Source organism: Pongo abelii, chromosome 16 (assembly GCF_028885655.2).
Source record: "Pongo abelii isolate AG06213 chromosome 16, NHGRI_mPonAbe1-v2.0_pri, whole genome shotgun sequence".
Classification (NCBI taxonomy): Eukaryota; Metazoa; Chordata; class Mammalia; order Primates; family Hominidae; genus Pongo; species Pongo abelii.
The window spans coordinates 97,331,683-97,357,575 of record NC_072001.2 but is presented as its reverse complement, the minus strand read 5'-3'; the positions used below and the strand labels follow the sequence as shown (position 1 = coordinate 97,357,575).

Sequence of the window (25,893 nt, the reverse complement as noted above, 5' to 3'; positions counted from 1 at the left end):
CACCTCTCAAATATGGCTCTCAAATATCTCAAAGTCCAAAGGCAGTGGAAGATTCATCTCCACTCTCTGAAGAATGAGTTCAGTTGATTGAATTATTCAGTTGTTATAGCAACTGCATTATTCAATCAGTTGATATTTAGTCAAGTATTCAATTACCATCCAAAGACCAGTTCTTTCAAATCTCTACATTGCCAATCTCTTTCCTGGAGTGCAGACCTTTATCCTATCCAATTATCCACCTAAAATCTCTACCTTGGGGTCATCCAGACATTTAAGACTCAGTGTCCATGAAGGTCATAATTCTCTGAAAAGAGGCTTCTCCTCCAATACTGACTTATGTTATTGGCACCAAGCCAGCAGCCCAAGGCTCAAACCTGATCCACAGGCCCAACACCTCCCTCTCTCTCATCACCCACCTCCACCTGGTCACCCGTGTAATCTTCCTAGTTATCTCTCAAATCCTGCCACACCTCCACTTCCCTAAGGCCTTAATCAAGCCCAATAACCTACCTCCCTCCTGATCGACAATAACTTATGAGCACCTTTCCTGCTGACTCACTGCCAGAGGGAGGGCATCTATTCTGTTCTCCCATAACATTGCACTACAAGGACTTCTATTCCGGTCCATGGGGATCATGTCTGTTTTGGTCACACTGTATCTCTTCTGGTGCCTAACATAATATTTAGCACAACTAGGCAGGCAACCAGTGACCACATGAATGAATGAATGCATGCATAGACGACACAGCTGGCATTCTCAGAATTAGATTCTGCTGCCTACCATAAACTCAAATTAATGTTTGTGTAAACATTTTTTTCTACAGGGGAAGCAAAGGCACAGCAACCTTAGGTTTATACCCGAGAGCAAACCATCACTCTACGCACTCGCACACATATCCATGTCACTATCTGTACATTCTTACTCATGCTGCCTGACACCATGGGGCTATTTGGTAAAAAAAAAAAAAAAAAAAAAAAAAAGTATAGACTCATGGGCAACATTTTTTTTTTACCAGAAAAAAAAAAAAAAAAATGCAGGGCCAGGCGCAGTGGCTCATGCCTGTAATCCCAGCACTTTGGGAGGCCAAGGCGGGTGGATCACAAGGTCAGGAGATCGAGACCAACCTGGCTAACACAGTGAAACCCCGTCTCTACTAAAAACAGAAAAAAATTAGCCGGGCGTGGTGGCTGGCACGTGTAGCCCCAGCTACTCGGGAGGCTGAGGCAGGAGAATGGTGTGAACCCTGGAGGCGGAGCTTGCAGTGAGCCGAGATCACGCCACTGCACTCCAGCCTGGGCAACAGAGCAAGACTCCGTCTCAAAAAAAAACAAAAAATAGGACAAGGCACAGCTCTTCTGAATATCTTCCAAAATGTAATGAACAAACACAGCATCACCTTCAAATCCTCTGTGGCCTGGGGAGGTGCTTGCCCTCTAGGAGATAGGCCTCTAATAATCAGATCAAATCCCAGCATTCCTAAACAAGGAAACAAAGCCACCTTCCATAATCACCAACATCACTCCCCGCTGGGTAATCCATACGAGCCCTTAATAATGAAGCTATGGGAAATGGTATTTCCATGTGATGTAATCATTTATATGGAATCATGTCTATTCACTCATGAAATTTTAAAAGTCTGCACTAGGAGTAAATGACAATAAAGTTCTTCCTTCCTCGTTTGGAAATTTGTCTCTAATGAAAAATTTCTTAACCACGTAGTCAGCAAATGACTAGGATTGTTAAATAGGCGCATCCCAAGCAATCCCAGGCCTGCCTCTCGGCCAATGCCAACACACAACAGTGGCATCAATGAAAACTCTCCCAGGCAAGATAAAAGAGAAGGAAGGTTGTAAAACCAGACAACCTGTGCTTGAATCCTGGCTGAACCACTTTCCAGCTGTGTGACTATGGACAATTTCCTATTTCTCTTTCAGTTTTCTCACATTTAAATCCAGGTGATCATAGCCCTGCCTTACCCAGGGTTTGTACCGAAGATTAAGAGTTAATATTTCTTAGCAAAATGCCTGGCACAACCTGAGTGCTCAAAAAATGTTAGTGATAGTAATACAAATTATTATACTACAACACGAATATATTACTATTATTAATTTCAGTTCCCTCCCAGTGATCTCCATAAGGGATTCTATGCCCTATCTGTTCTCTTAAATGTTAAGACCAGTGGTTTTCAGATTTTAGCATGCACCAGAATCATCTGGAGGGCTTCTTAAAACACAGATTACTGTGCTCTAGATGCAGAGCTCCTAATGCGGAGTGCCTGAGAACGTGCATTTCTAGCAAGTTAATCTTAGGTACGTAGGTGCTGCCGGACTAGAACATCAGTGGACGAGAATGAATGGGTCTAAACCACCAGGGCTTTTTTTTTTTTTTTTTTTTTGAGATGGAGTTTTGCTCTTGTCACCCAGGCTGGAATGCAATGGTGCAATCTCGGCTCACTGCTGCAACCTCCGCCTCCCAGGTTCAAGCCATTCTCCTACCTCAGCCTCCCAATTAGCTAGGATTATAGGCGCTGCCACCACGCCAGGCTAATTTTTGTGTTTTTAGTAGAGATGGGATTTCGCCATGTTGGCCAGGCTGGTCTCGAACTCCTGACCTCAGGTGATCCGCCCAACTCGGCCTCCCAAAGTGCTGGGATTACGGGCGTGAGCCCCTGTGCCCAACCACCACCAGGGCTTTTAATGGCCCTCTGCTCACTTAGGATGACCCTCCTGGATTCCATCACAGTAACTCCAAACGCAGCTCAAGCATCAGGAACCCTCCAGGGCCCCTGTGGCATCTCTCTGCAAGCCCATAGCAAAGCACTGTGATCAATGAAATCAGCTCCATGAGACTGGGAGTTCTTGACAATCAGGACTTTACCTTACTCAGGACTTGGGACGTTAGAAAACTCCCAATAAATGGTGACTGATAGTTGGAAAAGCCTATGGCCAAAGGCATCCCTGAGAAACAAACCAACCTGGAAAGTCTTGAAGAGCAGCTCTCAGAATTGTTCGTTGGACATGAGTGTCCAGAGTGTCTCTGCTGTCCCATCCAGCAGTCTCTTCTCTGCTCAATGGAGCATGAGTCCTTTGCCTTTAACCACAACTTTCCCTCTCACTCTTTGAGGGTAACAGAGCTTCAACTTTGGGCTTCTCGCTAGCAGGGCCCCCCATGGGTGTGACAAGCCGCTGGGAGACGCTCAGTGTTCTCAGGGAGAGGGGAAGCCAGGTTGCAATCAGCACGCCTGTTTTTGTAAGCATTTCTGGTAAATTGCCCAAGATCTCCACAGAAACAGGCAGACATCTCCAGTAAATTATCATCTCTTTTTCTCATTTTAAATACATATTCACTTTCACACCTAATTTTGTATTAATTTTCTTAAAGAGAGTCTCCAAATTGTTTACCTTTTAGGCCTCACAAAACCTGGATCTGCCCCTGCTTCATATCCCCTATATACTCTGCTCCTTCATCACGCACCCTGGCTCCCCATGAGAACACCTTACCGGGTCAGGCACACTTTTATGAACACGTCCTAGGAAGGATTTCACAGCTCACCTCCTAAAGAGGAGTTTAAGGTGTCTCGCTGTTTCACCTCCACGTGAAGATAGAAGGGGAAAAAAAAAATCTGTGCCGAGATTGACGCAGGCAAAATATTCTACCTGATCCTCCCATCACAGGCAAAGCCTTTTCTCAACAGTTAACGGGCAACAATTCAAGGTAGTTTAAATATAAAACCCCTTCCATTTCTGTGTGTAATTACCAACAATTACAAGAAAAGTTTTAAGAAAGCAAGTGTTCTCCACGACAAGAAATATTATTTGAATTCAGAGTACTATTTTTCACTCACTTTCCATTCTCCACAGTATAATAATTTTAATTTGAAAATTACTTTCCTGGTTTACAGGCACTTAAAGAAATTGTCAGTTGTTATAAATCCTTTACACAAAAGTCAAATAAGGAACTTGATTCCTCGCCAGATCATCACATTGCAGTACTCTACAACTGCCAGAAGTAGTACTTCTGGAAACAGGTTTAAAGAAAAATATATATTCGTGTGTGAGCACAGATTTACACAAACACAAAGTCCTTTCCAGGTGACAAGAGACTGCTAATCATCTTGCAGCTGTAAGAAATCAAGCTGAAATTGATTTCAAAGCCCACTCAGCTGAGAAACTCACCTCTGCAGAAGGAGTCCATAGTAAAGCACACGAATAATATGAAAATTAGCTGTTCCTTCCATGTGTAGCACAGAGAGAATATATGCAATTTTATTAATTAGCCCTGTTTGGATATATCAGGCCTTTCAAAATATGTTAAGACACATAATAAATTTTATCTTTTAAAGGTAGCTGTTCATCTACTTGTCACAGATAGGTCACAGTTTGACCACACAAGTGCAATGAAAACAGTGCTCACTTTATTCCTGAGAACTACTTTAACTCCATTAATCCCCAGGAGATAGGATCTATGAGTATAAATTTGAATTCTTATATTAAATCTGCCGGATTTACACTCTCCATCTTAGAGACAGCATGGAATAGTGAAAAAGTACGAGCTCTGCACTCAGAAATAGCCACATGCAATTTCTAAATTCACCACTGACCTTGTACAAATTACTGGACTCCTCTGTGCCTCAGTTCCTCATCTGCACAGGGGAATAGTATCTACTTTGCAGATTTCATAGACAAGATAAAGTGCCTAACATGGTGCTTGGCACAGAGTTAATTCTTAATAATCTTATTTTAAGCATGTTTTTGACAATTCTTATTGCTTTGGAATGACTTATCAGGCTAATGACAGATACTCTTCAAAGATTTACATTCTCCCTGCATTTGAATACTTATAACCAGCGATTACACAGGTGCGGCTGAGGCAAAGCGCAGCGCCATTGGTCTCTTTCTAAACACACACCTGTGAAGAATAAGTGCCTTAAAATTCCCCTTTGTATTAATATCAACACCTGTGCTACCCAACATCACACCAGCCCGGCTCTCAGAGGTCTGCCCCTTGACAGGTGTACAACAAATATTTGTTGAATTGAAATGCTACTGACTCAAGCAAAAAAATGAATGCTAATGGAAATCATAATCCATACAAATCCTTCAATAAGTGGTGTCTGAATTCTGTGCGTCCTGAAGCAGGTGTTCTAACGTCTCACGGTTCACTGAGAAGCTGTTTGGTACCTTAAGTGTTCGCAGCCATGTACCTTCCAGACCAAGCTCTTGTAAGCATCTAGAGGAGGCTGAAACCCTCAGTCAGCATCGCACAGAAGTTCATTCAGACTAGAGAAAACCTCTTTTATGGCAACCCAATCATTTAAAAAAAGCCGTCAGCACACCATTTGCTTAACAAATGGACAGTGCAGTGGGGAACCAATTGCGGAAACTAATCGCCTCTCAAGTTCACCACCAACATCACTGTCTTTATTTTTAACTTACTTATCTTCAGTGGGATTGAGACACTGTTGCCTACGCAATTATCCCAAGGATTTCTGCTCTTGTGTCGCGGAGCAAATGTCAGCGCGAAGAATTAATGTTGAACCTCCGGGTCTCTACGAAGAGAGCGTATTAAAGCCCACCCAGCTGAGGAACTGACCTCTGTGGAAGGGGTCCTGGATGTGGCGGTGACTAACTCCGTAGCGCCCCGGGGAGACTGAAGGTGTGGCCTTTAAAATGCAAAGAAATCCTGGCGCAGGCTGCCCTCCCCTAGTGCGCCTTCCAGTACGCCACGCCTGGGTTTCTGCCTCCAGTCCTCAGGACACCTTTCTGATCTCTGAACCACAAGCAGCTCCGGGGTAGTGGCACCACTGAATTCTCATCTGGACCCTCCAGGTCCCCAACTCCCAGCTTTGGTTGAGAGAAGACGCCCACCCCCAGGCGGCGACCCTGCTGCCCGGCCCACGCGCGCTGCCAGGTGAACCCGGCACCGCCCTCACCTGTGCGAGGCCGCGTTCGGGGGCTGCAAAGCTGGGCCGGCGCGCGCCCCTCACCTGCACCGGACCCGCTGCAGTCGCCACTCGGAAGCGCAGGGAGCAACCCTGACGCTGCGGGGGCGGGGGCGGGGGCATCACCGAGGGCCCCCGGACTTCCTCGGCCCCCCCGCCCTTGCGAGCCCCGCCTTAAAGGGGAGGAGGCGGCCGCGCGTCACCTTTGAGCAGCCTCCGACCCAAGCGCCCGCGCTGCCGCCGGGAGCTCAGCCGGGTGTTGCAAGGAGGCGCTGTGCTTGGTGCAGGGCACTGGCTGGGCGTAGAGAGGCGATTACTTGTAACTCATTCGTCTGGGTTGGCTCACAGGAAGAGGAAGGTGTGTCCAAAAAGTCCGAAGTGAGGAAACAGGACGAGGATGGCTTGCAAACTCGTAAAGTCTTAATAAGCTGTCTTCGCTGATACTCAGAAGGGTTCTCTTCGCTCCTGTAGGTCCCTAATAGATTCATGGGAAGACAGCAGCCTCCCTTTGTAACGCCCTGACCCTGGGAAGAGGTACCCGAGCCAGATAGCCTATTAAACCTATGCCACGTGTGCGCGACTGTGGGTGGAAGATGCCCGCCCAGATCCACAGAACTGTTTGCTGAGTCTTGGTGCCTCATCTATGAGATAAGGCCGGCGTACTGCTCAGCAAGCCGTCCCGAGTACTCAGCAGAGAACCCTAAAGACCCTTCCGTGCGATTGTTGGCACTCAGCGAATATTTGCTATTTATTCCCCCTTTCCCTTACTTTCTTTTTCTACTTTTTTTACCCCGCTTTCCTGCTGTAATTGTCTTATTGTACTTTGTTTGCTCGGTTTCACTGCCTGGTCAGTTTCTTTTCCTGTCTATTTATCAGCCTAAGTCTGTGCGCTGCAGGAATTTGGGTGGATTAGGAAAAGAAATGTATGGTATGATCCATGCCTTCCGGGAGATCAGGGACTCATCTCCTGGGAAATAGCATTTTTGAAATTAGATACAAGAGAGTTACAGAAAATAACCTTAAAACGGGAATGGGACTTCTGGGAATAGGCGGACTCTGAAATGAAGCGTTTAGTTGATGTAACTGGTGATTAAGAGCTCCGGTTTTGGAGTCAGACCTCAAATCAAATTCTACCTGGGCAACTAATTGTGTAAATGGACGAGTTCACTTAACCTATCTAAATGTTAACTTCAACAAACTGATTATTTAAGCTATGAAATAGCTTAAAATAATAGCTATCTCATACTTTGAGAAATTAATTAGGTAATTCACATAAAATCCTCATTACAGTGTCCTGGGCCATGGTAACCACTTAATAAAAGTTAGCTATTAACAATACTAAGGTAGGAAATGGGAGAAAGGGGGATAAAAATTTAGAAAACATGAGGACGGGATAGAAAACAGCTGCCACTGTCATGCAATTCCTACTTACAACAATAGCTACCACTGAGGAACACAACTTCGCACCAGTTTCTGTGATAGGCATGTAACACGTGATCATATTGAATTTTCACAAACCAGGAGACAGTTAATAAAATCGCTGATTCAAGATGAGGAAAATAAGCATCAGAACCATGAAATAACCTGCCTGAAGCTATGAGTCCAGTTAGTAGCCGAGTCAGAGCAAGCTGAGGCCTATGGCAAAATTGGCTTTTCTCACTGTGCCGAAGGGTACATCCCCTACCAGAGAACAGAGAGAGGTAAGGGTAACACAGCATAAAAGGAAGAAGAGAAAGAGCAGTATGTAGAAGAAGCAATCATACCTTTAAAGCTGACTAAGAATACAAATGAATTAAAATAGTAAGTGAACCCACACAAAAGCTTTTTGCCTTTAACTCCTGCCCCAGTGGAGTTCCTGTTCTGTGGTTCCGGCAGTCCCACCGCATTTTTCAATCATTAAATGGTATAGAAAGTGAAACAACTAAAGATACAGAAATCTAAGGTCACAACTTCCCCTTCCCACCACAATACACTCATCTGCCTAGCTTCCTGGGTTTTTTGTTTTTAATTGTTCAAACATATTACCTGTCTCCTTTTCTATGTTCCACCCAGGAAATGTTCCACCGAGGGAATAATATTGTTGCTTATACCAATTTAACTTTACTACATAACCACAGCAGCATTTAGAATGGCAACTGGACTAATACATGTAGCTGATAAATTTTTAACACACTTTTGTTACATTGAATTTCTCTAAACAGATTTTGAACCAGGTCTTACATTATGGGCACTGGTCAGTGATGTCATAATTATACTTAAATAAAATAAAATCTCCTGCACGTATCATAGGCAGCTTTCTCTCTCGTGAGCAACCAGATATTTGGCCTCTGAAGAAATGCCCCTATTGTCAATGTGATAATTGAGGTGGAGATTTCCCACTTTCAGATACAATTGCTTTTATATCTTAGACAATGTATGCTTGGTTGCATGACAAACTAATATTGGCACCTCTTCTTTTAAATTGTAAATGGAAGATGTGTCTTCTGAAGGCCCAGTGTACTCCTTGGCTATCACAACTATACTACCTGTCATACATGCAGAAGCACTGTTAAGTGCATACAAAGGCTAGATAACAATTAGTGCAGTTACCTAGCAATGTCCCTGCGCCTTTTTGAATGAGCCAGAGTATTTCAGATGAAACAAGTGAAAATTGCTGTAGCCACCTAGAATCTTTGACAATGAGGGTTAAAGCAGTCTTCCCTAAAGAAGACAAGACCCTGTCTGTAAATGCATAGGATCTAGAGTTCCATATCTTCTCTGCTCAGTGGGAGCCTCCTTGGGCCATCCTATCAGAGTTGGCCATGCAGTCAACACAATCTGGCTCCAGTTGGAGGACACAGAGCTAATCTTGCCGGGACAAGTCCCTTTATGTCAAAGAGAAAGCTGTCTGAGATCTGCTAGCAGTAATGTAAGGGCTTGGCACCCAGCTTCCCTCACATTTTCCTTCATTGGTGCTTCTCATCATTTCTGGGCCAATAAGAGCAGAAGTAGAAAAATGACTGAGACATAAACATGTCAATCTAGATCTACCAGAGGTTAAAACGAATATAATGGTTAAAGCAAAATTTAGTCTATTGTCCAAGTAACAAATGTTTATTTTAGTGTGTGCTTTAAGGAAGAATATGCACTCTGTTACGTGGCGTTGAGAAATGGTATTTCCTTTATTGATAGTGCAAATAGTCTTTGTTATTATATGTACTTAGGATTTTTTTTCCTTTGGTATAATTATCATGTTATCCCCTTTTTATAGGCAGGTGTGGAGAGACCAAATTTAGTGACTCACTCCAGACCTAGCTCTGCCACTTACTAGTTATGAGTTTTTCCTGTAGGCTTCACTTTCTTGAACAGAAGAATGGCCTTAACAGAAAATGAGTCTTATTCTCTAATTATTAAGAAAGGCTTCTTATAAAATCTCTTTGGAAATCAACATCAGCATTGAATTGTCTTAATGATGATTCTGTGTATCAAGTTCTTTCAAATACCTAAACATGTATTTAACACAAGCTGATTAGCCGGAAATGTTCGCAGGTAGTAAGTTGTTCAAAGATCGACTTTTATGGATGTTATACTTTTACTGGGTGAGAATTTTTATGGCCAAAATGAACATCTGGTAGTGGTTGCTTCTGAAAAGTTAAAATTATTAGAGGCTTGGAGTTAACTCTTAAGAGACTTAGTCTGCCATTCATCAGATGGGTAAAGAAAAACCAAATTCACTTCTTCAGATGAAGGTTAACTTTGCCCAAGATTACTATCTCAGTACCAACATTTCTGTCTGACGATCTGAATTGCATTCAGTTCATTGCTTAAAACTTCCCCTAGGCCAGGAGAGAGGTTCATACTGTGGAGAATTTCTGTGGCCCCAATTCACATTTATTGAATTGTTCTCTAGTGTGTTGTCATTGGCAATAGTGGGGGGTATCTTAAGAATCAACCTTGGGAAGTACATTGTTGAACATACATTTGGAATGTTGCTCAGGGTCATTGCTTTTTGAAATTACACTGCCTGTTTTAAGATGATCCAAGGTAGAAGTTATCACTCTTCTCAGATACAAAAATCTTGGGCTTTTCCACAGCAAATGGTTTGTTTGCATCCTATGGGTTCTGCAAATAACACAACTGAATTTGTTTTCCTCTCTAATTGAGCCACTAGAATGCACAAAGTGGCCCACCTCTGGCAAGTATTCAGAAATGCTTATTTGTGCATTGCACATTACAGTTATCTGTTTTTCTACCTGTGTCTTCCAAAATGAGAGATGAAACTAGGGGAATTTTCAGGACAAGAATATTTAGATAACAATCAATTCTCCATGCAAAATAAGAAGTACATTCATTGATATAGTCATTCACATAATTAGCATGTATTCATCAGCTACGACAAGGACCACAAACTAGGGTGCCTACATGAGCGAGACTGGTGAAATAGAGATTGACTGTGGTCACATATAAGAAGATAGAGACTGTGGCAAATAGCAGAGGTAGGCCCACCTAAAGACATTCAAATTTACTTATTGTTAACCCTGCGCTGGCCAAATTATACAGGTGGCCAAAAGCCTGGCAACCAGTTTGAATCCCCTGATCCATATATTAAGCTCTATGATAAACACTGTGGGTATAACGCAAATATGATAGCTTCTGCCCTCCAATGGCTCACATTTTCGCTAGATGTGTAAACAGATAAACACAATAGAGTGTCAGAGTGAAGAGGCCTTGATAGCAGCACCTGCAGAGCCCAGCAAGTGGTGTAAAAAACCAGGTAGAAAATATATCAGAGAATCAGCAGAAACCGGGACCCCAGTCAGTCCCAAGTGATGAAAAAGGGAGTCTTCATGGGTGAAACCTGGCTTACACCGTTGAGATAAGTACAGACTCAACTGGCAGACAAAGATCAGTTCAATAAATGAAGCCAGCCATCTAGCAGTATTTCCATAATCTTCTACTCAATCAGAAAATCAAAATATAGATACATGTGGAGAAATAATAACTATGTCTGTGGCTGAGGACATTAACAAATTTTGGACTTGACGTCTCCAGTCTGTCTTTGTGACTGGTTGGGATGTATAATTTGCATAAGTTTTCATTCATCCAGTCTCCAAGTACTGCCTGTAATGATAACCTACAAAGAAAGTACAAAATCACTAATTAATGGATGGAAAAGTAGTCAGAAAATAGATGAGGTCTTATTAAGTGCATAAGGACAACATTTGCAAACCAACCTGGTATGCACCTACACGCTTCACTGATTTTTTTTTAGGCACATCTTTGTAGTGACAATTGTTGCCACTTTCTGAAAAAATCCAAAATAGAAAATAATATAGTAAGTAATCTGACCTTAAGACTAAGTGAATTTCTTAATTTCCAGTATGTGCTAAAGTTTTTCATTTTTCCTATTGAGAAATACCCAACTATAATGAAAAATTATACATTCTCTAAAGGGCTTGTTCTTTTAAAAGTAAACTTCACTTAGGTTGAACTTTGATTCAGCTGATTTTAAAATGGAGAAGAATAAGGAAAACCCAATTCAGTCAGCACAAAATATTTTAGATATTTTAAAGGCAAAGGAGTAGCTTCATTTGTTAATATCAGACATCTTCTCAGTTGTAGTTTAGAACTTTCTACAGTGACCTTTGCATCCACCTTCAGTGTGGGGTGTGACCTGCCTCCTTATCCCTGATGGTTTTTGGTGAAAGCGAGCCCTACTTGATTACTTTGCAAAATTTAGTTCTATTCCAGCACCTCTCATCTGAAAACCCCAGCTTTATATTTCAAACTATGTGTACTGCTTTCATACACATTCATTGGCAAAATATGCTCAAGGAATCCACAAAACTATGAACAGAATCCTGGCTATGTGTTCATACAGCAGATTAAACTATTCTGGGTCTCTGTTAAGTTTTGTGTCTGTAATGCCTCGTTTCTGAAAGACTATCTTCTCCAGCAATGAAAACCAATCACTTCTCTGGAGAACCATCCACATCCCAACATCATATTGTTGCACCTGAACATATTATTCGTATTTTAGTACATCACTGAAATACAATTTTGTTAAGCAATATTTCTTTGAGAGCTGGAAGTAAAGTAACAAGGAGTACGCTCAGAGATCCACATTTAAAATGCATGTGGACTCATTATCCTGCTGGCTGCCCATGTTCTAGTAGTTCTAAAGTGCACATTTTAGCAAGGTGTGCTCAGGGAGGCTCATGTCCTCTGCAAGATAGAAACTTCCATGGTCACTTAATGATGAAACATGGCAGGCGAATAAAAGGCAGAATTAGCAGCACCACGAAAAGTGTGACTGGAAGTCAGAAGGGTGGAAATTAAAAGTGGAAAATCAAGTGATCAATGAGCAGTGGGGGAAGCAAGCTGGAATTTAAATTGGCAAGACAAAACTACTATGGACCATCAGGACAAGAAGACCAGAAAGTGTGAAGATAAATAAGGTAGACAAGTCAAAAGGAACGGTCTGATTATGTAAGTAATGATGATAATGAATAATGAGCCCAATATAATCAAAGTTTGTACTATCTATAGCTGTAATGTAAGTCAGACAAGAAAATTGATTTTTTCTTTGGAATCACACTTTCCTCAAGGTGTGGCTGTCACTGCAGTTTTTTGAAATACAGCAATACTCTGCTTAATGAACTACCATTGTACCTTATCTGACTATATTATTCTCTGAGAATATAAAAACTCATTAGCTCATTCCTATAAATGCAACTCAGGTGAATGCATATGCCTATTGTTATTAAGAAGAGTATAATGTTAAAAAGAGTTATTTGCAAGAATTAATGTTTTGTTTTAATATGTAGCATCTACCTAACATGAGCTCTCAAAATAAAATTTGCAATTATGTCTGCAGAAAATATATTTTTTATTCCCCATTAATGTCTTTGTTCTTTTCTTACCTTGCCTTCTGCTCATGGCTTCCTATACATAGCTTTTGATTTACCACCTTTCCTATCACCCCATTTATTCTTTCATTTTCGAGTATCTGGCTAGATTCATTGTCAGTAACGTGTCCAAATTCTATCTCCTCCAAAGCCCACATAAATTACTGTCTCCTCCAGAAAGAATCCCCTCATTCCTCAACCAGAAAAGATCTCTCTCTCTCAGGAATCCCCGTAGCAGCCGGATGTGGTGGCTCACAACTGTAATCCCAGCATTTTGGGACACCGAGGCAGGTGGATCACGAGGTCAGGAGTTCAAGACCAACCTGGCCAAGATGGTGAAACCCCATCTCTACTAAAAGTACAAAAATTAGCCTAGCGTGTTGGCAGGCATCTGTAACCCCAGCTACTCAGGAGGCTGAGGCAGAGAATTGCCTGAACCCAGGAAACAGAGGTTGCAGTGAGCCGAGATCGTGCCACTGCACTCCAGCCTGGGCGACAGAGCAAGACTCAGTCTCAAAAAAATAAAAAAGAAAAAAAATCCCCATAGCAATATTACCAGTTTTAAAATGCTTCATTCAAGAACAACTGCTTCTGTCTTTATAGAATACTTATTTTGAATATCTGTCTTATCTTTCAAACATTTGTTTCAGAAATATTTCTGGAATACTCTGCTAGACAGTCTAGGCAGAATGCAAGCTTTCTGATTTCACACACTTATCCACATATTAGTTATCTAGTGTTGTGTAACAAATAACCCAAAAACTTAGCTGTTTAAATCAACAAGCATTTATTATCTGAGTTTTGGTGGGACAGGTCTGGCTTAGATGGGTGCTTCTGACTCAGTACCTCCCATAAGGTCACAGTCAAGCTGTCCACCAGGACTGCAATCATCTCAATGGCCACCTGGGTCCAGATTCAGCTTCAAATCTCACTCATATGGTTGTTGGTAGAACTCACTCAGTTCCTTGACAAATGGACCTCTACATAGGTGGCCTCATGTTATGTGTCCTCATATTATGGCAACAAGTAATGAAAGAGAGAGAAATTGCAAGAGAGAGAGGCCAAGATGAAAGCTACCATCATTTTATAACCTAATCTTGGAAATGACATCCTATAACTTCTGCCATATTCTATTCACTAGATATAAATCAATAAGTTCATCAAAAATGCGGTGAAAGGGAACTGCATAAAGGCATGAACATCAGGAGGATGCAATCAATGGGAGCCAATTTAGAAACCGCCAATGACACCTAATTAGCACAACAGATATATAATAAATGTCTGATAAAAAAACTGTTTAGAGTTTGTTGAGTTTCTTGAATCTATGCGTTTATAGTTTTCAAAATTTGATGAAAAATGTTTTAGCCATTATTTCTTCAAAATTTTTATGTCCCCACCTCACCCTGCTTTTTCTATTTTTGGGTGCCTGTTACAGATAGGTTAGGCCATTTGACATTGCCCTACTGTTCACTAATATGTTGTTCATTTTTTTTCTTTTCCTCAAGCTTCTTTTCTCTGTGTGTTTCGTTTTTGAATAGTTTCTATGTATTCAAGTTGATTAATTTTTTTTCTGTAATGTCTTATCTCTGCTAATCCCATACATTTTTCATCTCAGACCTTGTATTTTTCTTTTTTAGGATTTTTACTTGTATCTTTTATACAGCTTTATAGCTTTTATTTTTCTCCTTCTTATGTTTATATTTTCCTCTGCTGAAAGTAGAGAATACATTGATAATACTGTTTTATCCTCTTTGTCTACTAATTCTATTATCAGTTTTATTTTTATTTCTGGGTTTCTTTAGATGGATTTTTTCCTACTTGTAATGGGTCTTTTTCTTCTCTACATACCTAGTAAATTTTGATTAAGTGTCATACAATGTGAATTTTATTAGATGTAAAATTTTTTAGAAATATTATTTCTTTAAATATTAGGGGGATTTTTTTTCTTGAATGTAGGTAAGTTACTTGGAAATAATTAGATTTTCTTGAGACTTGTTTTTAAACTTGGTTGGGTGGATCCAGAACAATCTTTAGTCCAGGTTATAACTTTTGAGGGTTCTACTGCATGTGTTAGCTCTTTCCTTACTGCCTTATGGGAACTTGAACTATTCTTAGCCCTATATGAACCTCAAGGATTGTTCCACCTGCTTCTTTCTGGTGGTTTCCTGAAATACATTAGCTAACTGGTATTAAGCTAAACATTGAGAGAAATTCTTTGTTGATAGATCGCTTTCTCTCTCTCTGGGGAGGGCGGCAGGTGTTTCCTCTCTATACTCTCTCCCACAAATGACGGCCACGTTGGCCTTTCTAATCTCTCCTCAACTCAGAAAAGCCACCAGGATTTTCTGGATGCTCCTACTCCTGAGCCGTGCCCTGGAAACTTTACAGTCAGCGGAAGATACTGTAGGACTCATTTCATTTATTTCCCTATTCTTAAACGTCACAGTACTGCATTGTCTGTTGTTTAATACCTGAAAATGCTATTGTTTTATATGTTTGGGTTGGTTGTTGTTGTTCTTAAATGTAGGAAGACAAATTCAGCCCCTTTTAGTCCATCATGGTCAGTAGCTGAAGTCGAATCCTACAGACATTTGGCTCAATTTCAAACATTTAGCCTCCCAGAGACCTGTATGACATTTATTCTTTGTGAGAGAAGAGACTTGACTAAACTTTTTACAGCTGACAGAGACAGGTACTAGGAGTCAGAATATCTGAGTTCATAACTTCGATCTTCAGAAAATTATATTGGCATTTTTCAGGCAATTTCCTGAAGAGATTAAACCAAATCAAAGATTCTTAGTATTTTAATTCAAGAAATTTACTGTATTACTATTATTATTTTCAATTTGGTTACCTTGAATATCTTACTGGCAGCTCAGATAAGTTGGTCCAGCCCCAAAATTCTTATAATGCCACCAATACTGAGTCAGGGGTCTGATGGCTATAACATCTGTGTTGATCCAATTCCAGCCAAAAGCAAAGCAGCAGCATCTTAGAAAGCCTATGCAGTTTTATTATGGGAAACTGTCTACTTCCATACTTCCATTAAGAGTAAGCCTTTATAGATCTAGCACCTAAATTTTATAAATCTTTTCCTCAATACTAAATAGTATCTTTGCAAAAGAAGTAATAACTCAAGACTGCACACAGGGATCACCACTCTCAATATTGACCAGTCTTTTTAAATATCAACCAGGCAGATTTCCTGGTCTCAATGATACCAAGCAAAACTTCTCTGTCAAGACACTGCTCCTCATTCTCTTTGAAATATGCCAAGGATGAACTGATTTTTCCTTAAGACACTTGGACAAGATCTCATTGCATTCTAGATTAATATAACCTGAAGTAATTTGGAAATGAGGCTACCAAGCATAAAGTCACTGAGCAACTTTATCTTTCAAGGTATCTGGCAAATAATCAAAGACATAACTCATGATCCAAAGCACTCTTAGGCATCTTTCATTTGTAAGTGCAAAAAAGGTACAACAACAGCATCAAAGGGCTTCTCAAAAGTGGCAGGTTCTCTATTACTATGCTCAGATGAGTAACTTCCTTACCTGCAAGTTGTCTTTGACTGACCGTGTTCCTGTTCATTCCAAATCCAGCTCAGTGTCTCCTATTATATAATAGGACCTTATCACTTCTAGAACCACCTGCAGCATAAACAAAATCAGCCATGTAAATTTCCATTTCAAATTAGCTCTCTTTCCTAACTTATCCATATATTTTAATGGAATCACTATTTAAGCTTTGGCTGATCATTTCTTTTTCTACTTACCTAATGTATTCTATCATCTGAACAACAGTGTTAAAAATTTGAGTGTCTAGAAACTTATACTAGGCTTTGTTTGCTTTTTGGCCAACAATGGGGAGATAATATGGTCATATTGAGAACTTAAGCAATAACAAGTAAATAAACTAATAGAACCTACTTCGTATAGTGTATGTGCTCAAGCTGCTTATTCACTGAGGATGACCTTAAGCAGTTTAACATCCCTTATATGTGACTTGGAAAGAGTGTCTACATCAAAGGATTAGTGTGAGGATAATACATATTTTGAGTATATCTAAGCCAAGTCAGATTCTCAAGAAATTGAACTGGTGGATGTGGTAGTGATGATAATGGTGACGATGACGATAAAGTTCATGCATGTAAGTAACCCTTGTCTCCATTATTGAGGTTTTTTTCAGCATTTTATTATGAAGAAAATCTCAAACATACAGCAAACATGGAAGACTTACCATGCAAACCTATATATCCACCACCTAGATTCTACTACACATTTTGTTGCATGCCTATTCAACCATCTAGCCCTCTATCCATCGGACAATCTGTTTAATTTTGAAAGATTGAAAAGTAAACTGCAGACATTATTATACACACATACACACTGCATGCATAGTATTAACTACAGTTCAGTATTTTTCTTTCAGTGTAAATGTTATATACATTCACATGATCATCAGTGTAAATTCACCGTTTTGATGAAATAATGTACTTATAGTATCAAGATACAGGACATTCTCTTCACCCCCCAAAGTTACTTTAAAGCCGTTACCCTGGCAATTCCCCTCCATACACACATATTCACACAAACACACACAGTGGCCTCACTTCTCACTTTTTATTTCATCATAGATTAGTTTTGCCCATTCCGGAATTTCAAATAAATGTACTCTTTTGTGTAAGGTTTTCTTTTTTTTCACATCATTTAATGTTATTGAGATTCATTCATTTTGCTGTGTGTATCAGTAGTTTGTACTTTTTTGCCAAGTGATAGTTTATTTTATGACTATATCACAGTTTGTTTATCCGTTTGATTGATGAACACTTGGTTGTGCTCATTTTGGGGATGTTATGAATAAAATTACTATGCACACTTTTTTATAAATTTTACTTTAAGTTCTGGGATACATGTGCAGAATGTGCAGGCTTTTATTTTTTTATTTTTTATTTTTTTCACAGAGTTGCTTTGTCGCCCAGGCTGGAGTGCAGTGGCATGATCATATATATGTGCCATGGTGGTTTGCTGCACCTATCAACCTGTCATCTAGGTTTTAAGCCCCACATGCATTAGATATTTGTCCTAATGCTCTCCCTCCCCTTGACCTCACCCCACAACAGGCCCTGGTGTGTGATGTTCCCCTCCCTGTGTCCATGTGTTCTCATGGTTTAACCCCCACTTATGAGTGAGAACATGTGGTGTTTGGTTTTAGTGTTAGTTTGCTGTGTTAGTTTGCTGAGAATGATGGTTTCCAGCTTTATCCATGTCCCTGCAAGGGACATGAACTCATTCTTTTTTATGGCTGCATAGTATTCCATGGTGTATATGCACCACATTTTCTTTATTCAGTCTAACATTGATGGGCATTTGGGTTGGTTCCAAGTCTTTGTTTTTGTAAATAGTGCTGGTAACGTAAATATATTTGTGCATGTGTCTTTATAGTAAAATGATTTATAATCCTTCGAGTATATACCCAGTAATAGGATTGCTGGGTCAAATGGTATTTCTGGTTCTAGATCCTTGAGAAATCACCATTCTGTCTTCCACAATGGTTGAACTAACTTACACTCCCACCAACAGTGTAAAAGCATTCCTATTTCTCCACAGCCTCGTCAGCATCTGTTGTTTCCTGACTTTTTAATAATTGCCATTCTAACTGGTGTGAGATGGTATCTCATTGTGGTTTTGATTTGCATTTTTCTAATGACCAGTGATGATGAGCCTTTTTCATGTTTGTTGGCCGCATAAAAGTCCTCCTTTGAGAAGTGTCTGTTCATATCCTTTGCCCACTTTTTGATGAGGTTGTTTGTTTTTTTTTCTCATAAAGTTAAGTTCCTTGTAGATTTTGGATATTAGACCTTTGTCAGATGGGTAGATGATTGCAAAAATTTTTTCCCATTCTGTAGGTTGCCTCTTCACTCTGATGACAGTTTCTTTTGCTGTGCAGAAGCTCTTTAGTTTGATTAGATCCCATTTGTCAATTTTGGCTTTTGTTGCAATTACTTTTGGCGTTTTAGTCATGAAGTCTTTGCCCATGCCTATGTCCTGAATCATTTTGCCTAGGTTTTCTTCTAGGGTTCTTATGGTTTTAGGTTTTGCATTTAAGTCTTTAATCCATCTTGAGTTAATTTCTGTATAAGGTGTAAGGAAGGGGTCCAGTTTCTGTTTTCTGCATATGACTAGCCAGTTTTCCCAGCACCATTTATTAAATAGGGAATCTTTTCCCCATTACTTGTTTTTGTCATGTTGAAGATCAGATGGTTGTACATGTGTGGTGTTCTTTCTGAGGTCTCTGTTCTGTTCCGTTGGTCTATATGTCTGTTTTGGTACTGTTACTATGCTGTTTTTGTTACTGTAGCCTTGTAGTATAGTTTGAAGTCAGGTAGCATGATGCCTCCAGCTTTGTTATTTTTGCTTAGGATTGTTTTGGCTATATAGGCTCTTTTTTGGTTCCATCAGTTCATCCAGTTTAAAGTAGTCTTTTCTAATTCTGTAAAGAAAGTCAATGGTAGCTTGATGGGAATAGCATTGAGTCTATAAATTGCTTTGGGCAGTATAGCCATTTTCACAATATTGCTTCTTCCTATCCGTAAGCATGGAATTTTTTTCCATTTGTTCATGTCGTCTCTTATTTCCTTGAGCAGTGGTTTGTAGTTCTCCTTGAAGAGGTCCTTCACATCCCTTGTAAATTGTGTTCTTAGATATTTTATTCTCTTTGTAGCAATTGTGAATGGGAGTTCACTCATTATTTGGCTCTCTGCTTGTCTATTGTTGGTGTATAGGAATGTTTGTGATTTTTGCACATTGATTTTGTATCTTGAGACTTCGCTGAAGTTGCTTATCAGCTTAAGGAGTTTTTGGGCTGAGACGACAGGGTTTTCTAAATATACAATCATGTCATCTGCAAAGAGAAACAATTTGACTTCCTCTCTTTCTATTTGAATATGCTTTATTTCTTTCTCTTGCCTGATTGCCCTGGCCAGAACTTCCAATACTATGTTGAATAGGAGTGGTGACAGCAGGAATCCTTGTTTTGTATGCACACTTTTAAACAAGTATTTTCATGAACTTTTTAAAAATCAGGGTGAGGTCATAAGAGTTGATTATCTTCCCTTTCTTTTTTAAATTTTTTTAAATTTTTGTGAGTACATAGTAGGTATATATATCCATGGGGTACATGAGATACTTTGATACAGGCATGCAATGCGCAATAATCATATCAGGGTAAATGGGGTGTCCATGACCTCAAGCCTTTATCCTTTGTATTAAAAATAATCCAACTATACTATACTCTTTTAGTTATTTTAAAATGTACAATTAAATAATTATTGAGTATAATCACCTCGTTGTGCTATCAAAACTAGATCCTATTCATTCTTTCTAACTACTTTTTTGTACCCATTAACTGTCCCTAATTCCATCCTGCTCCCCTGCTACCCTTCCCAGCCTCTGGTAACCATCATTCTACTCTCTATCTCCATGAGTTCAATTATTTTAATTTTTAGCTCCCACAAATCAGTGAGAACATGCGAAGTTTGTCTTTCTCTGCCTGGCTTAACATAACGACCTCTAGTTCCATCCACATAGTTGCTAATGACGGGATCTCATTTTTGTGATGGCTGACTAGTACTCCATTGTATATATATACCATATTTTCTTTATCCGTTGATAGACAGATGGCTTCCAAATCTTGGCTATTGTGAATAGTACTGCAATAAACATGGGAGTATAGTTATATCTCCAATATACTGATTTCCTTTCTTTTGGGTATATACCTAGCAGTGGGATTGCTGTATCATATGGTAGCTGTATTTTTAGTTTTTTGAGGAACCTCCTAACTGTTCTTCATAGTGGTTGTACTAATTTATATTCTCACCAACAGTGTACAAGGGTTCTCTTTTCTTCAATTCCTCACCAGCATTTGTTATTGCCTGTCTTTTGGGTGAAAGCCATTTTAACTGGAGTGAGATGATATCTCATTTTAGTTTTCATTTGCATTTCTCTGATGACCAATGTTGAACAACTTTTCATATAGCTGTTTGTCATTTGTGTGTCTTCTTTTGAGAAATGTCTATTCAGATACTTAGCCCATTTTTAAGTCGGATTATTAGATTTTTTTTCCTATAGATTTGTTTGAGCTCCTTATAAATCCTGGTTATTAATCACTTGTCAGAGGGGTAGTTTGCAAGTATTTTCTCCCATTCTGTGGGTTGTTTCTTCACTTTGTTGACTGCTTCTTTTGCTGTACAGAAGCTTTCTAACTTGATGTGATCTCATTTGTCCATTTTTGCTTTGATTGCTTATAACTGTGGGTTATTACTCAAAAAATGTTTGCTTACTCCAATATCCTGGAAAGTTTCCCCAAACTTGCTTTTGTAGTTTCATAGTTTGAGGATTTAGATGTAAGTCTTTAATCCATTTTGATTTAAATTTGTTATATGATGAGAGAGATAAAGGTCAAGCTTCATTATTTTTCATGTGGATATTCAGTTTTCCCAGTATCATTTACTGCAGAAACTGTCCGTTTTCCAATGTACATTCTTGGTACCTTCATTGAACATGAGTTCACTGTAGACATGTGGATTTATTTCTTTGTTCTCTACTCCCTTCCATTGGTCTATGTGTCTGTTTTAATGCCAGCACCATACTCTTTTGATTACTATACCTCTGTGGTATAATTTGAAGTCAGGTAATATGATTCCTTTAGTTTTGTTCTTTTTCCTTAAGATAGCTTTGGTTATTCTAGAAATAGCTTTTGGCTTTTGTGGTTTCATGTAAATTTTAGGATTTTTTTTTCTATTTCTGTGAAGAATGTCATTGGTGTTTCTACAGGAATTACATTAAATCTGAAGACTGTTTTGGGTAGTAGGGACATTTTAACAATATTTATTCTTTCAATTCATAAACATGGAATATCTTTCCATTTTTTGTGTCATCTTCAATTTCTTTCATCAGTGTTCTAGGGCTTTCATTGTAGAGATCTTTCACTTCTTTGGTTAATTCCTACATATCTAATGTTATTTTTAGCTATTGTAAATGGAATTACTTTTTATTTCTTTTTCACATTGTTCACTGTTAGCATATAGAAATGCTACTGATTTTCATGTTTATTTTGTATCCTGCAACTTTATTGAACTTGTTTATTAGCTCTAATAGACTTTTTGTGGATTGTATAGGTTTTTCTAGTGTGAGATCATATCTGCAAGCAAGAATAATTCGACTTCTTCCTTTCCAATTTGGATGCCCTTTATTTTTTTTTCTCTTGTCTGATTACTCTAGTTAGAACTTCCAGTACTATGCTGAATAACTGGGAAAAGTGGGCATCCTTGTCGTGTTTCAGATCTTAGAGGAAAATGTTTCAGTTTTTCCCCATTCAGTATGATACTAGCTGTGGGTTCGTCATATATGGGTTTTAATATGCTAAGGTGTGTTCCTTCTATACCAAGTTTTTTGAGAATTTTTATTGTGAAGGAGTGTTGAATTTTATCAAAAGCTTTCTCAGTAACAATTGAAATGATTGTATTTTTTTTTTTGTCCTTCATTCCATTGTATGATATATCCCATTGATTGATTTATGTATGTTGAACTATTTTTGCATCCCTGGGATAAATCTCACTTGGTCGTGATAAATTATCTTTTTTTTTCTTTATTTTTTTGAGATGGAGTCTCACTCTGTCGCCTTGGCTGGAGTGCAGTGGTGCAATCTCGGCTCACTGCAACCTCCGCCTCCGGGATTCAAGCAATTCTCCTGCCTCAGCCTCCCAAGTAGCTGGAACTACAGGCATGTGCCACCACGCCCACCTAATGTTTTGTATTTTTCAGTAGAGACGGGGTTTCACCGTGTTAGCCAAGATAGTCTCCATCTCCTGAACTTGTGATCCTCCTGCCTTGGCCTCCCAAAGTGCTGGGATTATAGGTGTGAACCATCAAACCCAGCCGAATTATCTTTCTAAAGTGTTGTTGAATTCAGTTTGCTAGTATTTTGTTAAGGAATTTTGCACCAATATTTATCAGAGATATTGGCCTGTAGTTTGCCTTTGTCTGGTTTTAGTAAAAGGATAATACTGACCTCATAGAGTGAGTTTGAAAGTATTTGTCCTCCTCTACTTTTCAGAATACTTTGAGTAGGTTGGTGTTAATTCTTCTATAAGTGTTTGCTAGAATTCACCAGTGAAGCCATTGGGTCTTGGGCTTTTCTTTGCTGGGAAACTATTTATTATGGCTTCAATCACATTACTTGTTATTGGTCTGTTCAGGTTGTAAATTTCTTCCTGGTTCAATCTTGGTAGGTTGTATGTGTCTAGGAATACAACCTACAATTTGTCAGTTTCTTCTAGATTTTCCAATGTATTGACATATATTTGCTCATAGTAGCCACTAATAATCTTTTGAATACCTGCAGTATTGGTTGTAATGTCTCTTTTTTCATCTCTAATTCTATTCATTTGTATCTTCTTTATTTTTAATGTTAGTCTGGTTAAAGCTCGTCAATTTGTTTATCTTTTCAAAGAAACAACTTTTCATTTCATTGATCTTTTTATTGTAGTCTTCATTTCAATTTCATTTATATGTGCTCTGATTTTTATTATTTCTTTTCTTCTACTAATTTAGGGTTTGGTTTGCTTTTATTTTTCTAGTTCTTTAAGTTGCCTCATTAGTTTGTGTATCTGAATTTTTTCTACTTTTTTAAACATAGGGGCTTACAGCTATAAACTTCCTTCTTAGTACTGCTTTTGCACACACACATACACATTTAATAGTAAGTTCGCTCAAATAACCAAAGAAAAGGTTATCAATTATTTTGCATTTTTCTTGAGAGAAGAGTTGTTGTGTGTTAACTTTTATACAGTTGTCAGTTTTCTTTTCCATAATTTTGTGAAAAAATGACAGTCTTAATTCTGGAATGAACTGAGATCACAGTTGCATGTTTCACTCACTTTGTTGAACATGATAATCTTGTATCATTACTTAGTTATAAGTTTTATAAAAAATAGTCTAAGTAGCATTGTGCAAAATTCTAGAGACCTCAGGTCCAGAGTCCTGGTCTCAGGTACACTGATAATTGCACCTAGACCCTCTTGTCCCCCTATGTTTCATTGTGTTTTTTCTTTCTTTCTTTAAAGTGACTTGATGGGCTGTTTGAAGAAGGTTGCTCTTCTGCTGCCATTCAGTTGAGAACTGGACTTGGTGCAGTATTTCAGAAAGAGCACTACTGCACATCAGATAGTGGGGGAATTGAGTCCTAGTATGGCCCTTACCATACACTCACCATTACACTTTGGGAAGCCCTTCAATGACCTGTAATGGCATCAGCTTTTCAGTAGTATAATGAGGAAATGGAACTACATGATAATTAAACTATAATTGTGACTAATGAGGGCAATTTTAGAATATTAAGTCAAGTGAAACAACTAGATTCTATGTTGTCTTCCCTTTTTTTTATTATACTTTAAGTTTTAGGGTACATGTGCACAACATGCAGGTTTGTTACATACGTATACATGTGCCATGTTGGTGTGCTGCACCCATTAACTGGTCATTTAGCATTAGGTATATCTCCTAATGCTATCCCTTCCCCCTCCCCCCACCCCACAGCAGTCCCCGGTGTGTGATGTTCCCCTTCCTGTGTCCACGTGTTCCCACTGTTCAATTCCCACTTATGAGTGAGAACATGTGGTGTTTGGTTTTTGGTCCTTGCGATAGTTAGCTGAGAATGATGGTTTCCAGCTTCATCCATGTCCCTACAAAGGACATGAAGTCATCATTTTTTATGGCTGCATAGTATTCCATGGTGTATATGTGCCACATTTTCTTAATCCAGTCTATCATTGCTGGACATTTGGGTTGGTTCCAAGTCTTTGCTATTGTGAATAGTGCTGCAATAAACATAGGTTGTCTTCCCTTTTGAACTTCCTTAGAATTCTTGAACCCTTATTACTTTCCCTCAAATTGCCAATAAGTGTAAGGGTTACTTTTATTGAATGATACTGTATGCTTGACCCAGCTTCCTAGGCAAGCAAATAACTCTCAGTCCCAAGTTCATGCAGCCAGTATGTGCTGGGATTTGAACCTAGCATAGTCTGAATCTAAAATCTGTGATCTTCAGCATTCCACATGGGCCTTTGAATATAGCATGTGCTCTCTGACTATTTGCCGGGAGTTTGCAGGTACACATTAAGGATTACTGCTGCTGATGATAAACCACCTCCGCCTAGAGCCTCCTTAGCATTCTATAAGTGGCAAAGATTGCTTCTGGCTGTGTAGCCACAAAGTAGCTGCATTTCCTCCTAAGTGAGAGGCTGGCAGTGCTGCTGGGTTCAGCCCCTAATGGTTTAGGCCACAGCTGCATTTCATAGTAAGATGCTGCTGACTTTATCCTGCAACTTTCTTTCCTTCTCTACAGCTCATTTAAGATCTTCAATAGGCAGCCCAGTGTCTTTCCGGAATTTTATCTCATAGATTGCAAGGTTAACTTCTTCTGACTGCCCACATATTTGAAATCCTGGATCAATTCTATTTGATTAACATTTACGACACCTCTTATTATCAGGATAGGAATAGGAAGTACAAAAATAAATAAAATAATATTTATGTTCAAGAAGTAAAATATGGCTATCATAGAGATGTAAAATGGACATGTGTTAGATATTTTAATTTGTTATTAATGAGAGGACCATTGAAATGTTACAAGCAATTCAAAGGGAGGAAGTCAAAGAAACACAAATGCATATGGAGAAACTGGATTTTGAAACGAACTTGCAAATGGATGCAAAACTGCCTTTTCCAATGGAGGGAGATCTGTCTCTCCACTGCACATAACTAATTGGTATATCTATAGACTAGAATCATTTTGCCTTGCTATTACATATCTAAAATTTACCAAGTTATAAACTAGCTCAAAGATAATGAAAGGCTAGAGTCAGATAATCTGGACCAGTGTGCTATAGACAATAGTTTTCCCTGGAAATGAAACTTTTTAATACCTTAAGAAAAAAAAAGATATTAACACGTACTGGATGCCTATTAAACACTATGAGATCCTCCGAGACACCCTGGAAG

General features: G+C 39.2%; 1 protein-coding gene across 2 annotated transcripts in view; it reads right to left on the bottom strand.

Moving 5' to 3' along the window:
• The window catches only part of MCTP2 (multiple C2 and transmembrane domain containing 2), a 254,972-nt gene extending 247,961 nt beyond the window's left edge, over positions 1–7,011 (bottom strand). The window contains exon 1 of one of the 2 annotated variants that reach the window (XR_008513796.2): positions 5,934–6,075. The gene's annotated coding sequence lies outside the window, so the exon portion shown is untranslated. Of the gene's footprint in view, positions 1–5,933 lie in introns of both variants that reach the window. The other variant, XM_002825867.6, reaches the window with a different exon arrangement.
• Positions 7,012–25,893: the final 18,882 nt, after the last annotated feature.